At 34.7% G+C, this 18,353-nt stretch overlaps 1 protein-coding gene and 1 long non-coding RNA gene across 3 annotated transcripts in view; both read left to right on the forward strand.

Annotated features, from left to right (window-relative positions):
• Positions 1 to 18,353, forward strand: part of tio (zinc finger domain-containing protein tiptop) — a 102,984-nt gene that overhangs the window by 19,490 nt on the left and 65,141 nt on the right. The window lies entirely within an intron of this gene.
• Positions 14,098 to 14,841, forward strand: LOC145728284 (uncharacterized). The gene is made up of 2 exons (XR_014178037.1): positions 14,098 to 14,419; positions 14,478 to 14,841. It is a non-coding gene; the product is annotated as an uncharacterized LOC145728284 (long non-coding RNA).

Here is an 18,353-nt window from a genome sequence, read left to right on the forward strand (position 1 = left end):
TTGCCATGGTGACATACATCTTCTTGCTATTTCTGGTAAGAGTAAGTTTTAACTATATTAATTGAAACGTAATTACCAATTATTAGCTGGTTCACATGCTATACAAAAGAAAAGAGGAGGAAAATTGACAAAATTGCCAAAATGCAGGAAATCGCTTAAATACTTTTAATATTAAACACTAAGGCAAAGTTTATCCAAGTTCTTAGTCGTAGTCGTAATCATATGCTTACCTAATTTTTGTCCATAACAACATATAGTATATGTATACGTAATTTGAATTATGTACAAAAATTAAGTTTATGATTACTACTATGAAGAAGAAGATGACTATGATTACGACTAAGAAGTGACAGTGACAGGTCGGAAAATTTGACAGGTGACAGGCAAGACCGTACCGAAAGGGCGTTAAAGCCACACGGTTTGTTTTTACCGTATTCCTGGCCGTTATTTTTTTTATATTCCTTTTAATTTTTTTTTTACGCCTTTTAGCGGGCAAACGGTACCGATTACGACTTGGTGCTACCCCATTTTTGGAAAGCCCGCAGTCTAGACTATTTTTTTTGCTTTAGTGAGGTTTTGATGTCACTTATCAAATAAGCGAGTTATTCAAGTTTAAAGTGAGAGGTGTCAAAATGGTTCGACGTGAAAACTCTGTTGATTTTGACGCGCTCTAGCAGCCACGGTGCAATCAATTAGGTTATGTTAAGGATGTTTTTGGAAAGCTTACAATCTGGGCTATCTTTTCTGTTGAATAACATTTGTCACATAAGAAAATTATTCAAGGACAAACCAAACGTGATCAAAATGACTGGAAGAATAACTGCACAAACTTTGACGTTCTTTTTCAAAAATTTGGCTTCAAAGTTACATCTTCATTTTTGGGTTAAATGTAGCCTTAATATATAAATAAAATATAATGAAATATATACAATTCTAGAAAAAACTTCATAAATCTTCCAAAATAATTTGCTAGAAGCCTTTAAAAAAGTTCTAACCTTCCAGGATTTTTCAGAGATTTCTAGAACCATTTTGAAAAGGCCGGAGGCCTCTAAAAACAAAATTTATGAGTAATTTGGTTTCAATATCGGTATTCTGGTGAGTTAACGCTTTACATTAATTAATTATAATAAAAAAACAGAGAACTGATTTTGTTCTAAATCATCAGATTAACAAAATTAACACAAAATATGCAAATTAAAGCTATTTTGAGATATTTACTTATGTATGTTTTTAGGTAAAAGTTTCACTAGATGTTGAAATATTAAGTTTTTTGCGTTTTCAATATCCACCCATGCATATCACCATTAACCATATATCTAAATTTTTATTAAATATTAATTTGAACTAAATTAATATTTATTAACAGTTTTCCATTAGGCCTGTTTATAAAATTATTGACCTATAAAGATGGACGCAGCAGTATCTATAATAACAATAAATCAAATAATTATCATATTCATAATCCCTGCGACGTTTATTGCTAGGGAATGTTACTTTATAGGTTTTTTACGATGTATTAATTTGGTTTGATTTCCTTTTCTGACTCGTTAAGCGTCGTATGTCCACGGTCTAGTTCTACGGGGGGTTCCAATATTACAGTGCAACGAATCATTTAATAGTTAAATTAATAAGGAAAAGCCAAGTCATTAAAACATAATCAAAACAGAAGTGCAGCTTAGAGATTGGTTAAGTCTTATAAAGCTTGAAAAAAAGAAATCCTTGAAATCAATGACTGAGTCTTGACTTCTGACTGGTGAATTCAGGTTGATTTGACTCAACTATTGGTTCGGGCAATTGAATAGGAGGAGTGGTCGTCTGTTGGTTAGGTTCCCAAAAGGCATTTAAAATTCTAATCCTTTCCGTTATTCGTAATGAAGATGTAAAGGTTTCACAGCTAGACAGTACAATGGCAATTTGTTAGAATTGAATAGTCTGAACATCGCAACGGGTGACTATTGACACTAGCTTCATTACACTGTTTAGTTTGCCATCTTTGGTAGTACACAAATAATTTTCCGTGTTTTTCTCTATTTTGTGTAAACATTACTTAAACAGTAATACATGCAGCTACTTATGCAAACCGACACGTCGTTCTTTCGCTCTTTGTGATGGGTAACAATAACCAGAAATCCCACACGTTTTCTCGCGCTTTAATAAATTTATTGTAATACATTTTCCATTCGGAACAGTGACGTGTCAGTTGTTCTTTAACTGATCACGTCGCTTTTTACTTCCGTCATAAAACCAACTGTTTATTCACAACTTGATCGTTATCACCATTTAACCGCCAACGATTTCTGATACTTTTCAACTGAGCCTTCAACGTTGAGTATTGACGTTTTTCAGAGCGGGAATCAGAGGAAATTATGTAAAGAATGAATACATACAATGAAAGAGTAATAATACTGTGGGCATAAATAGAATTGCAGTTGTCAGTTTTGCTATTACTTTATCATAAGTAATTTTTGTGCTCTGCCCAATCATAAATAATAATGTTGAAAAAACCTAGAGTATCTATCTGTAAAACCGTCAAAGTGTTGTTTCGCTAACGGAATAAAATGCAACAAACAACTATACGAACTTTATCAGGCCTGAAGAAACAATAATGCACTGGATGACGGTGTTCAAAGCGTTCGATTCGATTGAGGCGAACATCTATCGGCCTATCGACACTTCTATTGTGTCCAACGGTCGATATTTTTAGAACACGAACCTTTGTGGGCGCATTTTTCTGTTTTGGGTTATTGTAGAAACTTCCTTCGAACTTCATTTTGCTAGTCGTTTTGTTGCACTACACTAGAACTGAAAGGTTGTAGTCATTATGGTGTGTTACGTATGTCAGTGTTAGTGGAATTGTCCTAAAAATGGTTTGAATGTTTTATTTAATTTTTTTGGTTAAATTTTAGTGATTTTGTTTTATTGGTTTTAGCTATAAGTCTATGTGATTGCATGACCAACATTTACTCTCATTAATACTTTATTCAATATTGCATGAAAATCTACTAACACACCAGAATTATGCGAGTATGGCTTTCATGCAAGAAATAACACTTATTTATCAACAGGAAAAGCCATTAAAAATAGGCGTTATTGAAGTTTATAAAGAATAGGTGCTTAAGAAAGTTGATGATAGGGAACAAAATAGCGTGCAGAACTAAAGATGCAAAAGTCAAAGTTAAGAACGTAAAATCCAAATCGACTAAAATGGTCATATTGTAAAAACAACTGAAAACTAAAAGTAGCAACAGATTTAAAAAAATCAATTCACCAAATCGAAATCTTCAGTTTCCGAGAAACAAGATGTGACTATTCAAGACGTTGAAGGCTGGAGTTTTAAGAAGCTAGGAGAAAAGCAAAAAATGAAATGTTCTTGAGGACCTGGACATTGATTGAAGAGTGCAAAGATAGCAAATAGATGGTGAAGATGTAGAAAAATTCGTTAGAAACCTGAAGAATGTCTGATGTCTGAATGTCTGGTTGTGGAGAAGAAGCTGTAGAACTGACTTCTAAACTGCAATATTAGACAAACATTGTACAACGAATTTTTTCAGTAATCAAGATGACAATACTATAGAATTTCTAGTTAAATAATGATGTTATATGAGTTTTAAGATGTTAAGGTTTGCAACGATTGCCAAAAAAGATTCGAGAACTAATTCTTAATTTTTTTTTTCTTAAAGTCCACCATTTTTGTAAACTATACAACATACTTCCTAGTTTGTGATTAGTCAATTGTGATGCTTTTTGTTGTGCTGAAATTAGATTTACACAGATGCTGCACATTTTTTTTAAAAAGATTAGTAACATCGTCCAACAAACGTTATATAGGGGGTTGCTAATACTTAATACTATAAGAAATAAAGAATGAAATATCCCTTTTACTTTAGTGTTTCAGTCGGAAACATTTAGCCACAAATCTGTAGTATTCAATTGGGATCAAGAGAATTTATCGCTTCCATGCCACCGTATGCCAACAAATTTAACTCTATTGTTACAAACAACAACAACAACTATGCGGCCGTACGTCACGGTTTTAACCGAGAATCCTGGGGACAGACACAAAGATAAAGGTTGTTTTTTCTGGCCGATCTGTGACATTTGCTTAGTCGCAAATCTTGTACAGTCAGCGTTCTCCACGTCACTTTTGAGTGATTTACGCGACTGAGAGGACCCGAGTTGTCTCTTCTTGGCAACGGGGTCCTGTGCTTTCGTCGGGTTTTGGGTTTGGTTTGGTTTGCTAAACGTATTTTATCCCCGCCAGTTTAGATTCGTAATATCTCCGTATCGGGGATATTTTGTCACGTCATCGGAATCAGAACAATTTCGTTTCGTAAAACCGCGTCTTGTGAAACAACTAAAAATGAAATACAACAGCCGTAACTCAACTATAAATTGTCAGGAAAATTTCCAGTTCATAGTGTACAATCCTTGAAAGGAATCGCACTAATTAAGGACAAAATAAAAAGCGAAGCGAGTACTTAAACCCGGTAGCAGTACCCATAAAAAATGGCCAATAAATATTGTCAAAGCGCAGTTTCACTTGGCATACAAAATTTTATTGTGGTAATAAAATAAAAGGCGATTATTTTAGGAGGCTGCAGATCTTGTAATAAATTTAAATGACCCATTTTCAGTTACTTTTTTTTAACTTCAGTTCAATTGTTTGATTTTTTTTTATTTGCCTTATACAACATAGTAACTGTCATTGTTATAAAAAGCAAAGCAGTAGGTACAAATATATTCATAAAAAAACATTGTCCTCGTATTGTTTATTAATTGGCATATAACGGGCGGATTGTACCAAACCGGAAATGGTCCCAGGGTTGAAACAATAATTAATCGCACCCCGTATACTTTAGCATGTATAATAAAGTCTCGTAAATAACTCAAGTTTTCGTTTGGGAAACAGCCGGCTTCACGCCACATCAGGGTCTGACTGACGGCTATCGAGATTTATTACCGTTTACTTTCACTAATAATTCATTTTTCGCAAAGAACTCTGACACAAATAGAACAAAGGGACGCCGCAAGGGCTGTTAGTCCAGGGGCGGACCAGTTCCTTATTTACAAATTCAATAGATGCACATACCTATATCTTAACGTTTTCTACGCCATTGACTTTAATGCATGCACCTTTGATGCCAAAATGTTATTCCATATCATCTCATTTAGTATGGGTTTTCTGTTTTATTTTATTAAAAAATAGGTATTATCTCTACAGGGTTAACTACGCAAACAGTTTATTCAGCAAACTACTCTGTGTTCTAACTAAAGATTAAAAGAAGAGGAAAAACTAAAAGGCGAGAAGAAAAGAAGAAGAAAAGGCCATTCAATTAAAAGTAGAGGCCCTGAATTTGGTGGCCTGTACTTTTTCTTTTTCTAGTAATTTCAATGCTAAAAATAGTTTTTCTAGTAGATCAGAAGATTAGAAGAGAGAAAGAGAGAAAAAAAATCCGTTAGAATTAGAATATATTTATAATTTACTCCCAAAAATTGTGTTTCTCTTAATTATACAAGTGGTCTGCTTAGGCCACTATATTACAAAAAAAAGAATCAAAACATGAGAGGAATAGAAGAACAAACGACCAGCAAATTAAAAGGAAAATCAAAAATCACTGAAAAAATTAAAAGAAGAAGGCGCCAAAATTTCTTTTCTATCTTATTTTCATCTCTCTGTTCAGTTTTTTTTTAATAATATTGTTTTTCTGCCAAAAAAAGAAGAAAACACTGTACAAATTACAGGACATAATTTACCTGTACAGCTTAGGTCACTACACTAACAAAAGAAGAACTAAAAGACGAGAAGAAAAGAAGAAGCAAAGGTCATTGAATCTTCTTTTTACATCTCTATTTAATTTAGTGGCCTTTTCTTAAGTTTAGTAAGATCATACATTTACAGAAAATTGAAATTTTTGGAAAAAGGATAAACTCAGGATATTTTTATCTTTTTGTTGTTTCAGGTTTAACCGCTAGTAGATGTCAACTTGCTTATTTTCTATATGGGAGATCTGTATCCTTTTGAATTTTCCGATATTACGTCGAATTAGCTAACCATATTTACCATTTTATGTGAAATTTGCACTCCCCAAAATAATTTGAAATTACACATATCAAAAAACTTTTTTTTTTGGTTTTGGGGTGTTAAACAAAGTTTGTTCTTAGAGTGGATAGAGAAAACCGTTTAAAATAATGATACGAGGTACTCAAAAAATCAGTTCTAAAAAGGACAGAAAGTCATTTTTTTTCAACTGGAACACCAGTATTTTTATAATGTTATCTTATATTCTGTTCAAAATTATGATAATTTTGTATTATGTTATGGTTATAATACATTTTAAGATTTTTTTTTATTCTTAATTTTTTCAAAAAGTATACATTTTTCAAATAAGTAACTAAGGAAATAAGACACAATTATAAAAATAGGAGCTTTCCATTTGAAAAACTCGACTTTTTGACCTTTCTAGTAGTGACTTTTTTGGACCAATTTTAGACCATCCTGTATTTTTCGATCATTTTTTGCACCCACTCTTAGAACAAAATTGTGTTTAACACCAGAACACAAAAACCAAGAAAAAAACCGTTTTTAGATATATACAAATTAAAATTGGTTTGGGGAAGAAAATGTAAAATTTCACATAAAAATGTAAATATCTCAGAAACGGATATGACATTATACATGACATACGTCTAGAATTTGCCATAGAATCCGAAATTGTAAAAATATACAAGGTGTCCATTTATAATAAGCAAGTTGACTTAAGACCTTAAGTTTAATATTTTTAAAATATAGCACAAATCGAATTTATATTAATTCCAAAATTTTAAATTTCTATAAATATTCTCTAATAAATGTTTAATGAACGGTTTGGGTGGCTAACCCTGTTACTTCGCCCTTCATAGGTAAATTTACACCGCAATCAAGTATTGTAAGATATTTTTAAGTCATTTTTTACTTTTGATGGGACTGATTTTCTATAGCTTAAAACTAACTTTTATTTACTTTGTATGCCTTTTTAAATAAATCAAGCTTTGACACCATGCCAAAACCGATCTAAAAATAAAATAACAATACCTAGAGGCGTGTTCTCTAATGCACTAACAATTTTTTTTCCAGTGAAGTAAATTCAAGGTGTATACGTGGCGGTAGCTCCGAAATGAATTATTAAAAGTGTTCGGCCTATAAATTATCCGTCACCGGGCCAGTAAAAATTCAATAAAGAAGGGCATCTGCAACGTTTCACATCAACAAATTAACAGTGACGTTTTTACAGTCGTCGTCGATTTTTCCCCGTGTCTCTGGCATATTTATGTGTCGACAGTTGCTGCGAAATAAACTGCATGATGAATGCTCTATCCCTTTTCGACCAAAGACGCTTTAAACGATTATAAATCAGTTATTTTTATACTCCGAAAAATCCACTCTAATCGGCAATTTTTGAGGTTAAATGTTGTGAAACGGCTTCTTTTTTTCACTAGGGACTTAAATTTATCCAGACATAGATTGCTATATAGGCACGGTCTGGGTTGTTCAATTGCTGTTTTATTACATCAATTATTATCGATCGATTCTTGTAATTATCAGTGTAGGAAGTTATGTAGGTAACTATAATGAAAAAATGCAGATGTTCAACGTGGTGCAAAACAAAATGTTCTAATATATTTACTGCCAGTGTAGGTGTATTTAATGTCGTTTGAATTGCTTAGATATGTGAAACTACTTTATTCACAATATACTCAGTAAATGTGCAGTTAACCTATAGAGCAAAACCAAAGTGATTGTCGATGTCATCCTAAACTGGGAGAAAAGTGAGTTTTTTCTTATCTTGTTAAGGAATTTGTATTGCTTGGAAATTTGTAAGACGAATGAGTGCTGTTCTTCCATGTGACATTTAAATACATCAAAATTACAGCCATTACACCTGGAGTTTAAGTAGTTATGTAACAAATTCAAAGGTCTACTGTGAGGTGATCTGGTAATGGTAATTTAAAAAGTGGCCTAATTAAGTAAGAAAATATATAAAAGACAAATAACTGAAAATACTTTACTGAGACAATCACTGCCATTATCGACCGTCTGTTACTTATTACTTCTTCTAATCAACTTTCAGGACAGACTAATCTCCCCCAATCCAAATTAGGCAACTTTTTAAAAACTTTTCAATCGTCCTAATGCAAAAACAACTTCTCTAATCGAGTGGTGGCAAGTCGTTCATCCCGCATTAGTGGGCCCATAAATCGCCCGATAAAAAACGGTCGACATTGTCGTTGTATGCAAATGGGGGGGTTCGGGGGGCCCGCAGACGTCCCCGTCGTGATATATGGGGCACCGGGTGTCACTCGAGTGATGCATGGAGACAACCACTCGGAGACGACGACGACTCGGTTTGGCCGGTGCTGCAAGAAATACAACAACACTTTCCGTAATTGGGAATTTCGAATGATAACAATTGTTTAGCCGTGTCGTTATTCCTTCCAACGGTGACATGTTTGTTAGAACGGTAGAGCTACATTTGTATTAGAGAAGAATGTTTCAGTAAAAGATATTCGTTAGATGATAAAGTGCTTCAAAAATATTGTTTCTTTACTATACAATGACTATTCTCTAATTACCAAATAAAAGACATTTGCATTTTTGTCAAAGATTAATGAACACTTTGGTTTTTTCGTCCCCAACAGATTTATTTTTCGTTAGGCAAAATATTTCAAGATCCCTTCAGAGCTACGACAACGTTCACTCCACTTGATGGATTGTAGTGGACATTAAAGCAATTCCGGCGCCCTAAAGAAATATCTCTCCATTTGCTTATGTGCGTTGGTCATCATTGTCCTAAGGGACACGGTGACTCGTCACTGTCACCTGCATAGGAAGGGGGAAGGAAAACGATCTGAAACGGTAACACGCACCTATAAAGCTCCGTTGTACCCGTTAAAAATATAAAAAGTATCGATTTCCACATAAAAATTGCAAAATATAAATCAAAACGTGGCCCCCACCGCTTGCATGTCGCCGGGACACAATTCATTTGTTTGATTGACGTACAGTTGTGCCCCATAAATTTTAAATAAATAATAGATGTCGAACAAAGGATAGATTTGCTCTTTCAGGGGCCCGCTTGTCAATGCGCGTAATGGTGAAAAATTATACTCATATTTCTGAATTTGTGCGGGTTTGATGGCTAACGGTAGTTTTCACTGACGATTTGTAGTTCGATAATAAGTTGCAATTTTTTTTTGTTCTTTTATTTGTATGACGCTCTTGTAAGATTGTAATACTTTATTATTTAGGGAGGGAATTTTGTACTCCCCTTAGTTTCCAATATTGGAGAATTTTTTCCAATCTGCTTCTTTTTTACTTACAATTTTCTTATCTACATCATCTAACGTATTCGACAGATGAAACTATCGCGAAATTTAACTTTCGAAGTACGTTACTAAGTTAAGGTACGGACACACATGCTCGAAAACAAGCATGCCTGAAACAAGCGTGCTCTTCAGCTATTCACATTTGCTCGCAACAAGCATGCTTGCTTTAAGCATACTTCCAAAAAGCGTGTTGAAAAGCAAACCACTCGCCACACCTGCTAGTTAAACGCAAGCTCTGGTCTAAAATGGAAGTTTTGCAAGAAAATAGTGTCAGTATACGGTCAGTAACAGAAAAAAGAAGAGGACGATTTGGGTTCGTAACTAACGATATTCGTAAAACATGAAATGGATGGTTTATAAACATCTTCTGCACCAGCTCCTGACCGTTTCGAACTATTGATTTTCTTTACTTCGGAATGGTACACAGACATTAGATTTTTGATTTTAGTTTTAATTATTTGCAATTTTTAAACACACTTTTTGCGGACTGAGATGCTTTGAACTGGCACTTGCAATGTAGCACACTCATAAGCAAACATGTTCAGATGTGCTTAAATCATGCCCTCTTCCACCCGCTCCACAATAAGCACGCTCGAAAATCAAACGACTGGCGATTTTTCAGCATACTCAAAATGAGCATGCCTATTTCTAGCACGGTAAGTACACACGTGCTATTAGGTAGCAACTGCTCAATAATGGCATGCTTTTGTGCTAGTAAAGAGCATGTCTGTCCGTACCTTTAAGCAACAAGAGAGAGTGGACCAATGAATTTGTTACTTACCGTCTGGGCGGAAAGACCATAAAATGGTATGCGGATGGGTCCAAGAGACACACAATGGAACAGGAGCAGGAGTGTTTGGGCCAAGAACCAAATACTCGGAGCCAATAGGAAAATACCCCAGAATCTAATATGTCTATCTAAGATGAGCTTAGTTCAGCATTGAAAACGGCTATCGCAAGCAGGATATTTCAATTCTGAACTAGGCTGAAGTAATAAAGTCACCTTGTTCCGTGTTCGAGGACACAGGGTAATTGAGGGAAATGAGAAAGCCATTATTCTAGCTAAAAAAGAGGCCACTTTTACAGGACCAGAACCCGTTTCTGGCTTGAGGGATGTCACCTGTAAACACGAGCTCAAATTGAAAGTGGAACACGAAACAGCCAAGCTCTGGGAACCACTCACTGGACTGGTGCACTCTAAGAAACTTCTTGGAGGTTATAACCGGGAAAGCAGTAAAGAATTCTCACTCACAGGTTTCCTCTTGGGACACTGTCGCTTAATAGGGCACCTGAAGCGGATATGCCAAGAGACTCCCGAACACCTGCTTTGTGAATGTGATGCAGTTTCAAACATAAGGACCAACTTGTTTGGTAGCAGCATCATCAATGATGGGGAGATTTCTTCTCTAAAACCGACTCTCTGCTGGCCTTTATTTAAGGCCTTGCAGCTGGAGGAGGAACTGTGATGAGACTAGCCTCAGCTCAGATCCTAGTAACGGTGCATTGTCACCTCGACACCTACAATCAACAATCTACTTACAATTTTCACTCATTGTCTGTGTTTTCATTTTTTTATAGCATTTTTAAAAACAACAAAAATGAAATTATTAGGGCTGGAGAACTGAATTGACAATATTTCAAAATTATAGAAGTATTTTATTAATAATTATAACACGTAGTATAAAGTAAGTATTTCTGCAGGTTTACGTTTTTTTTCTCAAACCTTTGAATAGGTTAGGTTAGGTTAGGAAATAATATAAACAATATTTAAAAGTTTTTTTAAGTTTTCTAAATTATAAAATTTTCTAAAACTGTCCCATTTAACGGATTTTGTATTTTTAAAGATAAAACAAAATACCAATTTGGCTCACTCGGTATATGATGTAGAAATATAGTGGCAAAAGGATACTGTTATTTTGTCTTGAAATAATCTACTCAAAGTAATTAGAGAGACTTTCTACGATCTAGATATAAATAATTTTTACCAGTGTTTGATTCATTGCTTCTAATATTCCAGTAATGGTAATTTTGTTTTTTATTATAAATTACGTCGTAAATTTGGAATTAAATTTTCTTCTATTTGTTGTTATAATATGATTATTTAATATTCTTCTCTAACTGAAAAAACTAAAAACATCACCGTAAACAGTGTATCCAGTAATTTTCAATTATTCTGCGATAATTACGTAGCCATTAATGTGATTATTGTAAACAGAAATTCAATTTCAAATAAAATTAGTGTTTTTATTCGATTTACTCAAAAGTAAAGCATAATTAGATCGAACATTAAACGTTTTGATGTATCAAAAACACAAAACAGGTTATTAATGCCCTTTTGCCGTAAATGTATTACAGAACATCAGAACGGTCGGTCGTCTGGAAAATTGCTTGCTATGTGTATTGCGTGTTCATTTGTTTGCCGATTTAGATTCACGTTTTGCACGTTTGTTTACGTATTAATTTGCTATTTTTATATCAACTAGATGATTTTTTAGTAGGTTTTATTGTAAATTTTACCTTCACACCACCACCGTGAATGGGATGACCTGAACAATGTACGTTTCACGGACGACCTACGTTTTACCGGAAATGCTGAGTCACACGTCAAAATTTAATGCGGATATAAAAGGGATATCAAAGAAAATTAAATAATTAGTGCACTGTAGATTCACTGATTTACAAACCGATTAGTCTACATATATAAACTCGAATTATTGTTTAGTAATTCACGTTTGGCTGATTAGATTTGCCCGGTCTGTACGTAGTTTCCTGGCAAATGATTTTGGCCAAAAGCCCTTTGTTCGTACCTATCCAGGTAGTTATTTACATAACTAGTAATTATGAATTTTGCCCAAAATAGAAAACGGGTTTTAACGAAATTTTGACTAAAATAAAACCAATAAATATGTTTAATATACAAATCATTAACTTCTGGTATTTGTGTTGCTTGTTGTGGATTGTTTCTTAATCCAATAATTAATACTGCTTTTTGCTGTGCAGCTGTTAAAAACGTTCATATAGAACAAATTGCTTTCGTTTGATAACTTATAAGCTACACTAACATCACAAAGGAAAACCAATGTTTAGGGGAATAAGGCAAATAATACTCCAGTGTCAACTTCGGTGGGCCCCTGAGCTGATATTTAATCGAGAAACTGTGATCTACGATCCGACAGCTGTACGGGGACTAGTCCTAAACCTGTCACCGACTAATGGCAGATATCAATCAAACGATTGGATCACTCAGAAACACGTGACTCACCGGCCTTTTATGGGCCGGTGGATGATGGGGTGGAAGATTAGAGGGTTGCCAGCTACCGGTATTTACGCCAATAAAACGAACTAATGGAGTCCAATTATTTACTTGGCTTCGACAAAATTAACTTCAGTTAATAATGAGGAATTTTATGAAACTCCAGAGAACGAATAAAGTCAAGATTAATGTTAGGTGTACAAATATTTTAGGTTTGAAAAGACAATTATGTGGAGTATTATCTCAAAATTGTAAATTTGCAAAATGAAAATGAATAAATCAGGATGAATTAATATTAAGCCTCGTGGTGCCCAGAGGCGTCGATCTCTGTTGGAGATGGATTTTGCCTACCTTTGCCTTTGTGTACCAAAATATTGATGGAAAACGTTCTTTGCTGCGGATAACTTCTGTGATGTTCGGCGTCTGCAACAGCCATCAAAGGATGTTTTGATTTAATTAACTCGGTTTCGAAAGGTCAGGATTAATTTGCCGGAAAAATCTGTTCACTGTACTGTAAAGAGTTTTCGGGAAAAATTTCAAAGCCAGATGGCACATGAATTGTGCTTTTTATTTAAAAGACATCGAGCTTATTATTGTCATTAAACCTCTAATTAGATTTAACCATATTTTGGAATCTGTTAGATTAACTTTATTAGATTCACGTTAGTAGGTCACTTTGATTTGGTCTGTTTTTTTTGGGAGAACAAAATGTATGCTTTTTTCTCAGCTGCTGTTTCTTTAAATTGATGCACCTGATTTTAATTATTATTTTGACGATTAAGATGTATTTATTTCTATTTTTGATGCCATAAGAAATATTTTTGAAAGATGAGCCACTGATCAGAGTATTCAGGGTGTGTCAATGGTGTGTAACTGATGGTCTAGTCAAAACATGGAAATTTTGGTCTATCGCCGTTTTGTACAAATTTGTTTTGTGTGTTGTGGGGAATATCTCTTGACTTAGAGTCAGTTTGGCGATTAAGAACCATTTACAGAATTTATTGCAAAGTTTCAAAAATTGCCTATTTTTGCTTTAGAAGATACCAAACTGGATATACTTGTGATTGAGTCAAGTACACAGTTCTAAGTTTCTTAGTTTTAGCTTACTCTTATCCAGTAACTAATGTATCTTAAAATAAACATAATGGTAATATTATATAACAATATAAATCATCTAAGTTGCCTTATGTGCATTAAAATGGTATCAAGTGAAATCACACTTTAATGGTAAACATGTGTCCAACATTACATACAACTGCAAAACCGACATTTTAAATGCATCAACAGCTAAATAAACTAACTTGTCTTGTCGTGAATGTAAATTTTGTTTTGGCACGAAAAACGTTATTTTTCATTTAATGACCAATAAGAAATTAGTTTACGCAAAAAGATGTCTATGTTGTAGTATGTGTGTATTATGGCGAATTGCACCTACGTAATTAAGCTGTGATTTGACTGTGACAGATCATGTGCAAAATGTCACAGTCAAATTAAAATCTAGCCTAGAGTGTCCTTAAATATCTCAGTGCAATCGTCTTTTACCTAATTAAAAATAAAAAATAGGCTGTTCCACATGTCAGGGAAAAAAATCAAAGGTAGTACTTTGCATGACTGTATAAAATTCCTAATTTAGCGAAAACAGTAAGGGTTGAAAAACGAAATATAAAATCGTCGATCGTAAAAACGACCTTTAAGAAAACAAAGGTGTTAATGATCCGTTCCATTTATCACGGACAAACATCGCTCAAAATTGGCCTGATAAATGTAACTCATGATGGCGCGGCAGTCGGAGATTGATGGCAGGTATATAAAGAAAAAAGGCCGTGTCTTTCTCCCTTAATATGATGATTTTTCACCTAAGTTATTAATAGGAGCCCTATAAATAACCAGAATTCCAGTAGCTTCTAGAATCAATCGGAGCTGTCGTCGAACGGAAAGTGATGAATGCAGTCCATCAGTCGTAGCGCGGCCTAATAAAAGCCATGAGTGAGTGAGTGATGGCTGTCGTTAGCGCCCTGCCAACAGCAACGAGATGGACGAAGATAGTAAGAGGACCCACTTAATGAACCCGACTTTGGATGGAATTATTCGTGTAGACATTAAGGGTTTCAGTTTTCTGTCGACGACTACTAAATTTCCAAAAAAACCACCTCAAGGAGTTGTTTTTGCTGTTGAGTTCAAGTCCAAGACGCGGGGGTTGAAAAAAAATAAACAAAAACAAACTAATTTTACGAAACATTTTTCTTTCTAAATTGCTAACTTTGGAACCCGCAGAATAAAGGCAAATTCGCTAACCGGTTGCTCGGGGGCAAATCGGACATCAAAGGAACTCGGCATTTGATATTCCGAGATATAATTGAATATGGAATGTAATTTTTAAACTTCATCAACATTCTTGTTTAATTCAATTGACGTTTCAATAAGCGTTCTGGCAAAAGGGCTCTTACCCGCGTCCTTGGGGGGATTAAGAATAACCGAACGATTTTTTTAAATTGAGAATACGAAAACCGCTCTACAATATTATTGTTAAGAGACGTTCCAATGACGTGGAACATTTATTCAAATTGTAAAGTAATTTATTTTAAAGTAATATCTAGCTCTGTCTGAAAATATTACACAAATCTACAATTTGTCTCTTACATACATTGTATCTTTCGTTCTATTTCACTCATTTACAAAGAAGAGCATTTTTGTTTTGATTCTACAAGTTTTTTAATTTAAGTCAAGGTCCTAAAGAATCTACCAAGATTACATAAAAATTAACCAAAATTCTCTGCTTTTTTGAGAAATTTGAATTAGAAAGCTTCTCTGTCCATATCAATACATCATTACAATAATTTCTCATATCTGCAGATGAGAAAAGTGAGACATGTTTTTAAATCCCACACAACACTGACTTCTCAAGTTTAGTACTTCCTAAGTTAAGTCCCCTATGGTTTATCGTCTTTTTATGTGAATATAGCTTTTTTTTACATTGCAAAAAAAACTTTTCTTCCAAAAAGAAACAGTACAAAAAAAAACAACCAAATTCCACATATATTATCCGAAGGACTTTTGCGATCTAAGATTACAAACTGAAAATTCCAAAACCACATGTTGGCAATGAATCAATCACGCGACGTTTCCCATTTCTACGATCAAAGACCAGCTGAAGACAGACGAGCCCTGTCTGGAATCCCCGTTTAACAGAAGCGATTTCTAAGGAAGCTTCTTCAGATTTACGGCCATCCGGGATTAGAATTATTATATTAGATGTGAAGCTTCCCGTCGAATTTGATTCGAAAAGTCTGGTTTTCTCACATCTCCTTAAGTTATATTTTATCAAACCAAAGACCAATTAAATAGAAGACGATAGAAAAGGTACACAGAAGAAGTGTTTATAACTATGAGTTTAAAATGTTTAGAAGAGTTTAATTTTATCTAAAGATCAGTTCATCATCAACCCCAAATTAAAAAAGTTGCTTTCCCAATTTTTGCCGAGGAAATTTTTGTAAAATGCTTTATTGTATTTGGGAGCTGATATAATGACATCTGTTAAGAATAGTGTAGGTATGCATTTCTTTAATTATTTCCTTTCTGTTCATAACTAATGCTATAGTAAGGTTTTACTTACTCATTTCTAACTAACTAGTTACCGAGAGCACAAGTTGTACAGGAGGCTTTGTAATGATTACATATTTTGATAACTCATAAATAAATGCGAGTCATATCCGCTTAAGTTGTGTTAGTGAGAAACGTATAACGTTTTTATATCTATTTTTTGAGATCCAGTAATATGAATTAACTAATATAATTACAATGCTCTAGGCTAACTTAAATGTTTTACTTCTACATTTGTTTGTTACGTTTTCTGATCAAATAAAGTTTGTACGTTCCGAAAATAATCATTTCAAGAGGTTCTCTCCCCTCACAGAACATTTGCAAAATTGCATCCAAACACGATGGGTACAGGACTCCATTCTAGTAATTTCAGCCATTCAACAAAGTCATTGAAACTTACAACAAACCCCTAGTAATTCAATCAGGTCTTTCGGCAACTTATATGGATATTGTTCGGATTTAGCACGAAATCCGGGGGTAAAAACCCGATAACCCGGAGTCGTTGCAGATCGGCTTCCAGTCGGTACAACAAACTCATACTCATACGTCTTTCTTTAAATGGGAATGTTTGACGCCTCAACTTCTAGACGTGTACATTAGCGTACTTTTTGACCCCGATCCCTGATGCGATGAAAGTTTAACGAGAAAACAACGAAACTACTTCGATATGTTGCTGGATCACACATAAAAACTTAAACACACTCGCTGTGGTGTTAAAGGATAAAGCGCCATATCCCTTCCAGGCTGAACCAGGAAATGGTGGAGGGGGTTGTTACGCCACTGGTCTACCCGTCAATTTTCCTGGCCGTCTCGCTCCTTAACAGCCTTCAGTCTAAAAGCATGCACGCGATATATGGAGGGACATTACGTCAAGGCGAACAGATGTATAAAATAAATATCCGCGCTGTATGCGCCCCGACGAGAGCCATGATTCCAGAATGGCATAAATCAGGGCAGCGGGTTGCCACTAGGGGGCGCCCCGACATCCCTCTTGCACCCCCCACGAGGGTGGCCTACGGTAGTCAAGTGTTTTAAGGCGAAGGAGATTTTCTTTCGATACGCGAAAAATTTATTGAATGAACGGTTGGTCCGTTTTAAGAAAAACGAGATTCAGGTGCCTATGTGATTTTTGTTGTTTTACTTATTTTTCTTAGGAGAAACAATAATAATTTTATCTTGTCTATGCTAGTATCAATAATATCATCATTCTCAACGTGTTTTAGTCCATCTTTGGATATACGCCTCTCCAAGCTGTCTTCATCCGGTTCTGCTCATCCATTGCACTCCCGCTACATTCTGGATGTCATTCTTTCCCCTAGTCTTTGGTCTTCCTGGATTTCTATTGCATCCTTTTGGTCGCCATTCGGTTACTTTTCTTGTTCATCTATTGTCTTCCCTTCTCATGAGATATCCTGCCCAGTTCCATTTTAATCTTGCTACGTGTTTAGCAATGTCAGTTACTTTTGTTTTCTGGCGGATCAATTTGATGGTCTTTCTATCACGCAGTCGTAATCCCAGCATATTTTGTGTGTCTTCCTTTGTACAATTTTTAGTGTGTCCATTATTTTGTCATTTGCCACGTTTCTGCGACATAGGTTAACGTTGGCAACACACATTATTGGTTAAAGACTTAAATTTGGTCTTAAATATGTTATTGAGTCTTACATATGCTCCCCATCCTAGTTGTATCCTTCTGTGGCTTTCGGCCAGCTGTATGTTCTTATCGAGTGATATTTTATATTCATTGACGACCATCAATTAGACGATCGTGGCATCGGCTGAATTTGACATTATTTTTGTTTTACTCGCATTGATCTGTAGAGCTGAAAGCATATTCTGGAGGTCTTCCATCTTGTCTGCGAGGAGTACGGTGTCGTCTGCAAAATGTAGGTTACTGAAATATTCACCGTTGGTGTTATTGCCCGCCATTTTCATCAATAATATACAAGTATGGAAATTTCAAAATTATCTATAAGAGTCCTATGATATGAAGAGAAAACAAAGGTGCAAGGGTGAAAAATTTAAAACTTTGTCTCTAAAGGCTTAATATGCAAGACGAATATCATTGCATCAGAATTAAGTAATAAGTACTGATACTGGTGGTATTATTTAGGACAATCTGTAGTAATAAAAGACT

This window comes from Ips typographus, linkage group LG4, assembly GCF_016097725.1.
Source record: "Ips typographus isolate SLU linkage group LG4, UJ_Ityp_2.0, whole genome shotgun sequence".
Classification (NCBI taxonomy): Eukaryota; Metazoa; Arthropoda; class Insecta; order Coleoptera; family Curculionidae; genus Ips; species Ips typographus.